Here is a 10,000-nt window from a genome sequence, read left to right on the forward strand (position 1 = left end):
ATCGCGCGTAGCGCGGGGAGCCGGCTATGGTCTCGCTATGAGGTCCGCGCCGAGGCTTTCGACGCGGCCCCGGGAATGGTCGACCCGCAAGCCGAAGGAGCCTGAACCTCCAAGCGCCGGCGCGAGGCCGGGGCCGGTGGGGGCCCTCCGAAGGCGGGTCTTGGTTGCATATCGGTCAGTGGTTGTGTTGGTGCGACCTGTAAGGAGGGAAAAAGACTCGAATGGTCTCGCCGTCTCGCAGTGAGACATAGGGGGGGGTCGACCCGCAAGCCGAAGGAGCCTGAACCTCCAAGCGCCGGCGCGGGGGCCGGGGCCGGTGGGGGCCCTCCGAAGGCGGGTCTTAAGTTGCATATCGGTCAGTTTGTGTATGGGTGCGATGTGGAGGGGGACATATTCGAAAGTGCGGAGCTCCGCCGTCAGAGGCCGGGTTTTCGCCCGGGGTATCCGCCCCGGGCGCCTCTCGGGCGGCCTTCCCAACTGCCGTCGACCGCCCGGAGGGGGAAACAGAAAATATTCGAAAGTGCGGAGCTCCGCCGTCAGAGGCCGGGTTTTCGCACGGGGTATCCGCCCCGGGCGCCTCTCGGGCGGCCTTCCCAACTGCCGTCGACCGCCCGGAGGGGGAAACAGAAAATATTCGAAAGTGCGGAGCTCCGCCGTCAGAGGCCGGGTTTTCGCACGGGGTATCCGCCCCGGGCGCCTCTCGGGCGGCCTTCCCAACTGCCGTCGACCGCCCGGAGGGGGAAACAGAAAATGTTCGAAAGTGCGGAGCTCCGCCGTCAGAGGCCGGGTTTTCGCACGGGGTATCCGCCCCGGGCGCCTCTCGGGCGGCCTTCCCAACTGCCGTCGACCGCCCGGAGGGGGAAACAGAAAATGTTCGAAAGTGCGGAGCTCCGCCGTCAGAGGCCGGGTTTTCGCACGGGGTATCCGCCCCGGGCGCCTCTCGGGCGGCCTTCCCAACTGCCGTCGACCGCCCGGAGGGGGAAACAGAAAATATTCGAAAGTGCGGAGCTCCGCCGTCAGAGGCCGGGTTTTCGCACGGGGTATCCGCCCCGGGCGCCTCTCGGGCGGCCTTCCCAACTGCCGTCGACCGCCCGGAGGGGGAAACAGAAAATATTCGAAAGTGCGGAGCTCCGCCGTCAGAGGCCGGGTTTTCGCACGGGGTATCCGCCCCGGGCGCCTCTCGGGCGGCCTTCCCAACTGCCGTCGACCGCCTGGAGGGGGAAATAGAAAATATTCGATAGTGCGGAGCTCCGCCGTCAGAGGCCGTTCCAGTGCTTTTGGGTGGCTGGAAACACCCTCACGATGGTCTGATTATACTCTTAGGGGCCTCCCCTGTGTCGCCCTGGAGGTCACCCATTCAAAACATGCTCACCTATATACGTTTCGGAAAGTATTTTGGTGAACGCTCACTTTCTAAGCCTTTTAGCCTTCTTGACCCCCTAACTCCCCATATCTGGTTTACCTACTACAGCGCCCCTAACGACCAAAATCGGTACTGCATACCCCTGGTACCCCCGCCATTGAAAATGAATGGGGGAATTTTTTTAATTTCTCAATCCGGCCAGGAGGCCTCTTTTTCGGCCACGCTCGGCCGGCGAGCCGGTCCGCTCTTTACCCCTGGTACCCCCAGCCCTACCCCTGGTACCTCCCCCATTGAAAATGAATGGCGACCCCTGGTACCCCCAGCAACACCCCTGGTACCCTCAGCCTTACCCCTGGTACCCTCAGCTCAACCCCTGGTACCCCCAGCCTAACCCCTGGTACCCTCAGCGGCACCCCTGGTACCCTCAGCAACACCCCTGGTACCCCCAGCCAGCTTCGCCCCTGGTACCCTCAGCCTTACCCCTGGTACCCTCAGCCCAACCCCTGGTACCCTCAGCCCAACCCCTGGTACCCCCAGCCAGCTTCGCCCCTGGTACCCCCAGCCTTACCCCTGGTACCCCCAGCCTAACCCCTGGTACCCTCAGCCTTACCCCTGGTACCCCCAGCCTTACCCCTGGTACCTCCAGCCTAACCCCTGGTACCTCCAGCCTTACCCCTGGTACCTCCAGCCTTACCCCTGGTACCTCCAGCCGTACCCCTGGTACCCTCAGCGGCACCCCTGGTACCCTCAGCGGCACCCCTGGTACCCTCAGCCTTACCCCTGGTACCCTCAGCCGCACCCCTGGTACCCTCAGCGGCACCCCTGGTACCCTCAGCGGCACCCCTGGTACCCTCAGCGGCACCCCTGGTACCCTCAGCGGCACCCCTGGTACCCTCAGCCGCACCCCTGGTACCCTCAGCGGCACCCCTGGTACCCTCAGCGGCACCCCTGGTACCCTCAGCCGCACCCCTGGTACCCTCAGCCGCACCCCTGGTACCCTCAGCGGCACCCCTGGTACCCTCAGCCGTACCCCTGGTACCCTCAGCGGCACCCCTGGTACCCTCAGCCGTACCCCTGGTACCCTCAGCGGCACCCCTGGTACCCTCAGCCGCACCCCTGGTACCCTCAGCCGCACCCCTGGTACCCTCAGCCGTACCCCTGGTACCCTCAGCCGCACCCCTGGTACCCTCAGCGGTACCCCTGGTACCCTCAGCGGCACCCCTGGTACCCTCAGCGGCACCCCTGGTACCCTCAGCGGCACCCCTGGTACCTCCGCCATTGAAAATGAATGGGCGGCCTTCCCACCTGCCGTCAGCCGCCCGGAGGGGGAAATAGAAAATATTCGAAAGTGCGGAGCTCCGCCGTCAGAGGCCGGCTTTTCGCCCGGGGTATCCGCCCCGGGGCGCCTCTCGGGCGGCCTTCCCAACTGCCGTCGGCCGCCCGGAGGGGGAAATAGAAAATATTCGAAAGTGCGGAGCTCCGCCGTCAGAGGCCGGCTTTTCGCCCGGGGTATCCGCCCCGGGGCGCCTCTCGGGCGGCCTTCCCAACTGCCGTCGGCCGCCCGGAGGGGGAAATAGAAAATATTCGAAAGTGCGGAGCTCCGCCGTCAGAGGCCGGCTTTTCGCCCGAGGTATCCGCCCCGGGGCGCCTCTCGGGCGGCCTTCCCAACTGCCGTCGGCCGCCCGGAGGGGGAAATAGAAAATATTCGAAAGTGCGGAGCTCCGCCGTCAGAGGCCGGCTTTTCGCCCGAGGTATCCGCCCCGGGCGCCTCTCGGGCGGCCTTCCCAACTGCCGTCGGCCGCCCGGAGGGGGAAATAGAAAATATTCGAAAGTGCGGAGCTCCGCCGTCAGAGGCCGGCTTTTCGCCCGAGGTATCCGCCCCGGGCGCCTCTCGGGCGGCCTTCCCAACTGCCGTCGGCCGCCCGGAGGGGGAGATAGAAAATATTCGAAAGTGCGGAGCTCCGCCGTCAGAGGCCGGCTTTTCGCCCGAGGTATCCGCCCCGGGCGCCTCTCGGGCGGCCTTCCCAACTGCCGTCGGCCGCCCGGAGGGGGAAATAGAAAATATTCGAAAGTGCGGAGCTCCGCCGTCGGAGGCCGGCTTTTCGCCCGAGGTATCCGCCCCGGGCGCCTCTCGGGCGGCCTTCCCAACTGCCGTCGGCCGCCCGGAGGGGGAGATAGAAAATATTCGAAAGTGCGGAGCTCCGCCGTCAGAGGCCGGCTTTTCGCCCGAGGTATCCGCCCCGGGCGCCTCTCGGGCGGCCTTCCCAACTGCCGTCGACCGCCCGGAGGGGGAGATAGAAAATATTCGAAAGTGCGGAGCTCCGCCGTCAGAGGCCGGCTCCACGCTTCATTCATCCGACCGAGACGCCTCTCCGCCGGCCACACTCGGCTGCGGGGCCGGCCCGCTCTCCGCCATTGAAAATGAATGGGGGGCATTTTCTCATGCTTTCAATCCGCCTAAGAGGCATCTTTCCCGGCCAACTTTGTGCCCCTGGTACCTCCAGCATCGAGAAAGCATGGTGACTCGTCCGACACATGCCCCCCTATATACGTTTCGGAAAGTATTTTGGTGAACGGTCACTTTCTAAGCCTTTCGCCTTCTTGACCCCCTAACTCCGCATATCTGGTTTACCTACTACAGCGCCCCTAACGACCAAAATCGGTACTGCTACCCCTGGTACCCCCGCCATTGAAAATGAATGGGGGAATTTTTTTAATCCCCCAGGCCGGCCAGGAGGCCCCTTTCCCGGCCAAACTCGCACGCTGGGCCGGCCCGCTCTTTACCCCTGGTACCCCCGCCATTGAAAATGAATGGGGGAATTTTTTCAATCTCCCAGGCCGGCCAGGAGGGCTCTTTCCCGGCCACACTCGCACGCCGGGCCGGCCCGCTCTTTACCCCTGGTACCCCCAGCTCTACCCCTGGTACCCCCGCCATTGAAAATGAATGGGGGAATTTTTTCAATCTCCCAGGCCGGCCAGGAGGGCTCTTTCCCGGCCACACTCGCACGCCGGGCCGGCCCGCTCTTTACCCCTGGTACCCCCAGCTCTACCCCTGGTACCCCCGCCATTGAAAATGAATGGGGGAATTTTTTCAATCTCCCAATCCGACCAAGAGGCCTCTTTTCCGGCCAAACTCGCACGCCGGGCCGGCCCGCTCTTTACCCCTGGTACCCCCAGCTCTACCCCTGGTACCCCCGCCATTGAAAATGAATGGGGGAATTTTTTCAATCTCCCAATCCGACCAAGAGGCCTCTTTTCCGGCCAAACTCGCACGCCGGGCCGGCCCGCTCTTTACCCCTGGTACCCCCAGCTCTACCCCTGGTACCCCCGCCATTGAAAATGAATGGGGGAATTTTTTCAATCTCCCACGCCGGCCAAGAGGCCTTTTTCCCGGGCACGCACGCTCGCCGGGCCGGCCCGCTATTATTAAACTCTCACCCCTGCAAGGAGGCCTTTTTCCCGGGCACGCACGCTCGCGGGGCCGGCCCGCTATTATTAAACTCTCACGCCGGCCAAGAGGCCTTTTTCCCGGGCACGCACGCTCGCCGGGCCGGCCCGCTATTATTAAACTCTCACGCCTGCAAGGAGGCCTTTTTCCCGGGCACGCACGCTCGCCGGGCCGGCCCGCTATTATTGAACTCTCACGCCTGCAAGGAGGCCTTTTTCCCGGGCACGCACGCTCGCGGAGCCGGCCCGCTATTATTAAACTCTCACGCCTGCAAGGAGGCCTTTTTCCCGGGCACGCACGCTCGCCGGGCCGGCCCGCTATTATTAAACTCTCACGCCTGCAAGGAGGCCTTTTTCCCGGGCACGCACGCTCGCCGGGCCGGCCCGCTATTATTAAACTCTCACGCCTGCAAGGAGGCCTTTTTCCCGGGCACGCACGCTCGCCGGGCCGGCCCGCTATTATTAAACTCTCACGCCTGCAAGGAGGCCTTTTTCCCGGGCACGCACGCTCGCCGGGCCGGCCCGCTATTATTAAACTCTCACGCCGGCCAAGAGGCCCTTTTCCCGGGCACGCACGCTCGATGAGCCGGCCCGCTATTATTAAACTCTCACGCCGGCCAAGAGGCCCTTTTCCCGGGCACGCACGCTCGATGAGCCGGCCCGCTATTATTAAACTCTCACGCCGGCCAAGAGGCCTTTTTCCCGGCCACGCACGCTCGCGGAGCCGGCCCGCTATTATTAAACTCTCACGCCTGCAAGGAGGCCTTTTTCCCGGGCACGCACGCTCGCCGGGCCGGCCCGCTATTATTAAACTCTCACGCCGGCCAAGAGGCCCTTTTCCCGGGCACGCACGCTCGATGAGCCGGCCCGCTATTATTAAACTCTCACGCCGGCCAAGAGGCCCTTTTCCCGGGCACGCACGCTCGCCGAGCCGGCCCGCTATTATTAAACTCTCACGCCGGCCAAGAGGCCTTTTTCCCGGCCACGCACGCTCGCGGAGCCGGCCCGCTATTATTAAACTCTCACGCCTGCAAGGAGGCCTTTTTCCCGGGCACGCACGCTCGCCGGGCCGGCCCGCTATTATTAAACTCTCACGCCTGCAAGGAGGCCTTTTTCCCGGGCACGCACGCTCGCCGGGCCGGCCCGCTATTATTAAACTCTCACGCCGGCCAAGAGGCCCTTTTCCCGGGCACGCACGCTCGATGAGCCGGCCCGCTATTATTAAACTCTCACGCCGGCCAAGAGGCCCTTTTCCCGGGCACGCACGCTCGCCGAGCCGGCCCGCTATTATTAAACTCTCAGGCCCGCTATTATTAAACTCTCACGCCGGCCAAGAGGCCCTTTTCCCGGGCACGCACGCTCGATGAGCCGGCCCGCTATTATTAAACTCTCACGCCTGCAAGGAGGCCTTTTTCCCGGGCACGCACGCTCGCTGAGCCGGCCCGCTATTATTAAACTCTCACGCCGGCCAAGAGGCCCTTTTCCCGGGCACGCACGCTCGCCGAGCCGGCCCGCTATTATTAAACTCTCACGCCGGCCAAGAGGCCTTTTTCCCGGGCACGCACGCTCGCCGAGCCGGCCCGCTATTATTAAACTCTCACGCCGGCCAGGAGGCATTTTTCCCGGGCACGCACGCTCGCCGTGCAGGCCCGCCATTTGCCTACCACACCGCCGTCTGGCGGACACCAAGCGGTACCGCCGACCCCTCCCGTTGAAAATGAATGGGGGATTTTTTTTCAATCCCCCAAGCCGGCCAAGAGGCCTTTTTCCCGGGCACGCACGCTCGATGAGCCGGCCCGCTATTATTAAACTCTTACGCCTGCAAGGAGGCCTTTTTCCCGGGCACGCACGCTCGCCGAGCCGGCCCGCTATTATTAAACTCTCACGCCTGCAAGGAGGCCTTTTTCCCGGGCACGCACGCTCGATGAGCCGGCCCGCTATTATTAAACTCTCACGCCGGCCAGGAGGCATTTTTCCCGGGCACGCACGCTCGCCGTGCAGGCCCGCCATTTGCCTACCACACCGCCGTCTGGCGGACACCACGCGGTACCGCCGACCCCTCCCGTTGAAAATGAATGGGGGATTTTTTTTTACAATCCCCCAAGCCGGCCAAGAGGCCTTTTTCCCGGGCACGCACGCTCGATGAGCCGGCCCGCTATTATTAAACTCTCACGCCGGCCAAGAGGCCCTTTTCCCGGGCACGCACGCTCGATGAGCCGGCCCGCTATTATTAAACACTCACGCCTGCAAGGAGGCCTTTTTCCCGGGCACGCACGCTCGCCGGGCCGGCCCGCTATTATTAAACTCTCACGCCGGCCAAGAGGCCTTTTTCCCGGGCACGCACGCTCGATGAGCCGGCCCGCTATTATTAAACTCTTACGCCTGCAAGGAGGCCTTTTTCCCGGGCACGCACGCTCGCCGAGCCGGCCCGCTATTATTAAACTCTCACGCCTGCAAGGAGGCCTTTTTCCCGGGCACGCACGCTCGCAGAGCCGGCCCGCTATTATTAAACTCTCACGCCGGCCAGGAGGCCTTTTTCCCGGGCACGCACGCTCGCCGTGCAGGCCCGCCATTTGCCTACCACACCGCCGTCTGGCGGACACCAAGCGGTACCGCCGACCCCTCCCGTTGAAAATGAATGGGGGATTTTTTTTTTTCAATCCCCCAAGCCGGCCAAGAGGCCTTTTTCCCGGGCACGCACGCTCGATGAGCCGGCCCGCTATTATTAAACTCTCACGCCGGCCAAGAGGCCGTTTTCCCGGGCACGCACGCTCGATGAGCCGGCCCGCTATTATTAAACGCTCACGCCTGCAAGGAGGCCTTTTTCCCGGGCACGCACGCTCGCCGGGCCGGCCCGCTATTATTAAACTCTCACGCCGGCCAAGAGGCCTTTTTCCCGGGCACGCACGCTCTCCGGGCCGGCCCGCTATTATTAAACTCTCACGCCTGCAAGGAGGCCTTTTTCCCGGGCACGCACGCTCGCCGTGCAGGCCCGCCATTTGCCTACCACACCGCCGTCTGGCGGACACCAAGCGGTACCGCCGACCCCTCCCGTTGAAAATGAATGGGGGATTTTTTTTCAATCCCCCAAGCCGGCCAAGAGGCCTTTTTCCCGGGCACGCACGCTCGCCGGGCCGGCCCGCTATTATTAAACGCTCAGGCCGGCCAAGAGGCCCTTTTCCCGGGCACGCACGCTCGCAGAGCCGGTCCGCTATTATTAAACGCTCACGCCTGCAAGGAGGCCTTTTTCCCGGGCACGCACGCTCGCCGGGCCGGCCCGCTATTATTAAACTCTCACCCCTGCAAGGAGGCCTTTTTCCCGGGCACGCACGCTCGCGGGGCCGGCCCGCTATTATTAAACTCTCACGCCGGCCAAGAGGCCCTTTTCCCGGGCACGCACGCTCGCCGAGCCGGCCCGCTATTATTAAACTCTCACGCCTGCAAGGAGGCCCTTTTCCCGGGCACGCACGCTCGATGAGCCGGCCCGCTATTATTAAACTCTCACGCCTGCAAGGAGGCCTTTTTCCCGGGCACGCACGCTCGCGGGGCCGGCCCGCTATTATTAAACGCTCAGGCCGGCCAAGAGGCCCTTTTCCCGGGCACGCACGCTCGATGAGCCGGCCCGCTATTATTAAACGCTCAGGCCGGCCAAGAGGCCCTTTTCCCGGGCACGCACGCTCGCAGAGCCGGCCCGCTATTATTAAACTCTCACGCCTGCAAGGAGGCCCTTTTCCCGGGCACGCACGCTCGATGAGCCGGCCCGCTATTATTAAACTCTCACGCCTGCAAGGAGGCCTTTTTCCCGGGCACGCACGCTCGCCGGGCCGGCCCGCTATTATTAAACTCTCACGCCGGCCAAGAGGCCTTTTTCCCGTGCACGCACGCTCGCCGAGCCGGCCCGCTATTATTAAACTCTCACGCCTGCAAGGAGGCCTTTTTCCCGGGCACGCACGCTCGCCGGGCCGGCCCGCTATTATTAAACGCTCACGCCTGCAAGGAGGCCTTTTTCCCGGGCACGCACGCTCGCCGGGCCGGCCCGCTATTATTAAACGCTCACGCCTGCAAGGAGGCCTTTTTCCCGGGCACGCACGCTCGCCGGGCCGGCCCGCTATTATTAAACTCTCACGCCGGCCAAGAGGCCCTTTTCCCGGGCACGCACGCTCGATGAGCCGGCCCGCTATTATTAAACTCTCACGCCGGCCAAGAGGCCTTTTTCCCGGGCACGCACGCTCGCCGAGCCGGCCCGCCTTTTGCCTACCACACCGCCGTCTGGCGGACACCGACCCCTGGTACATCTGCCATTGAAAATGAATGGGGGAATTTTTTCAAACTCCCAATCCGAGCAAGAGGCCCCTTTTCCGGCCACACTCGCCCGCCGGGCCGGCCCGCTCTTTACCCCTGGTACCCCCAGCAACACCCCTGGTACCCCCAGCCTTGCCCCTGGTACCTCCCCCATTGAAAATGAATGGTGACCCCTGGTACCCCCAGCAACACCCCTGGTACCCTCAACCTTACCCCTGGTACCCTCAGCTGCACCCCTGGTACCCTCAGCCTTACCCCTGGTACCCCCAGCCAGCTTCGCCCCTGGTACCCCCAGCCTTGCCCCTGGTACCTCCGCCATTGAAAATGAATGGGGGAATTTTTTCAAACTCCCAATACGACCAAGAGGCCCCTTTTCCGGCCAAACTCGCACGCCGGGCCGGCCCGCTCTTTACCCCTGGTACCCCCAGCTCTACCCCTGGTACCCCCGCCATTGAAAATGAATGGGGGAATTTTTTCAAACTCCCAATCCGACCAAGAGGCCCCTTTTCCGGCCACACTCGCCCGCCGGGCCGGCCCGCTCTTTACCCCTGGTACCCCCAGCCTTGCCCCTGGTACCTCCGCCATTGGAAATGAATGGGGGATTTTTTTCAAACTCCCAATCCGACCGAGAGGCCTCTTTCCCGGCCACACTCGCCCGCCGGGCCGGCCCGCTCTTTACCCCTGGTACCCTCAGCGGCACCCCTGGTACCTCCAGCCCTACCCCTGGTACCCTCAGCGGCACCCCTGGTACCCCCAGCGGCACCCCTGGTACCCTCAGCCTTACCCCTGGTACCCCCAGCGGCACCCCTGGTACCCTCAGCCTTACCCCTGGTACCCCCAGCGGCACCCCTGGTACCCTCAGCCTTACCCCTGGTACCCCCAGCGGCA

This window comes from Hippocampus guttulatus, chromosome 21, assembly GCF_054856545.1.
Source record: "Hippocampus guttulatus isolate MCC_2025c chromosome 21, RoL_Hgut_1.0, whole genome shotgun sequence".
Lineage (NCBI taxonomy): Eukaryota > Metazoa > Chordata > Actinopteri > Syngnathiformes > Syngnathidae > Hippocampus > Hippocampus guttulatus.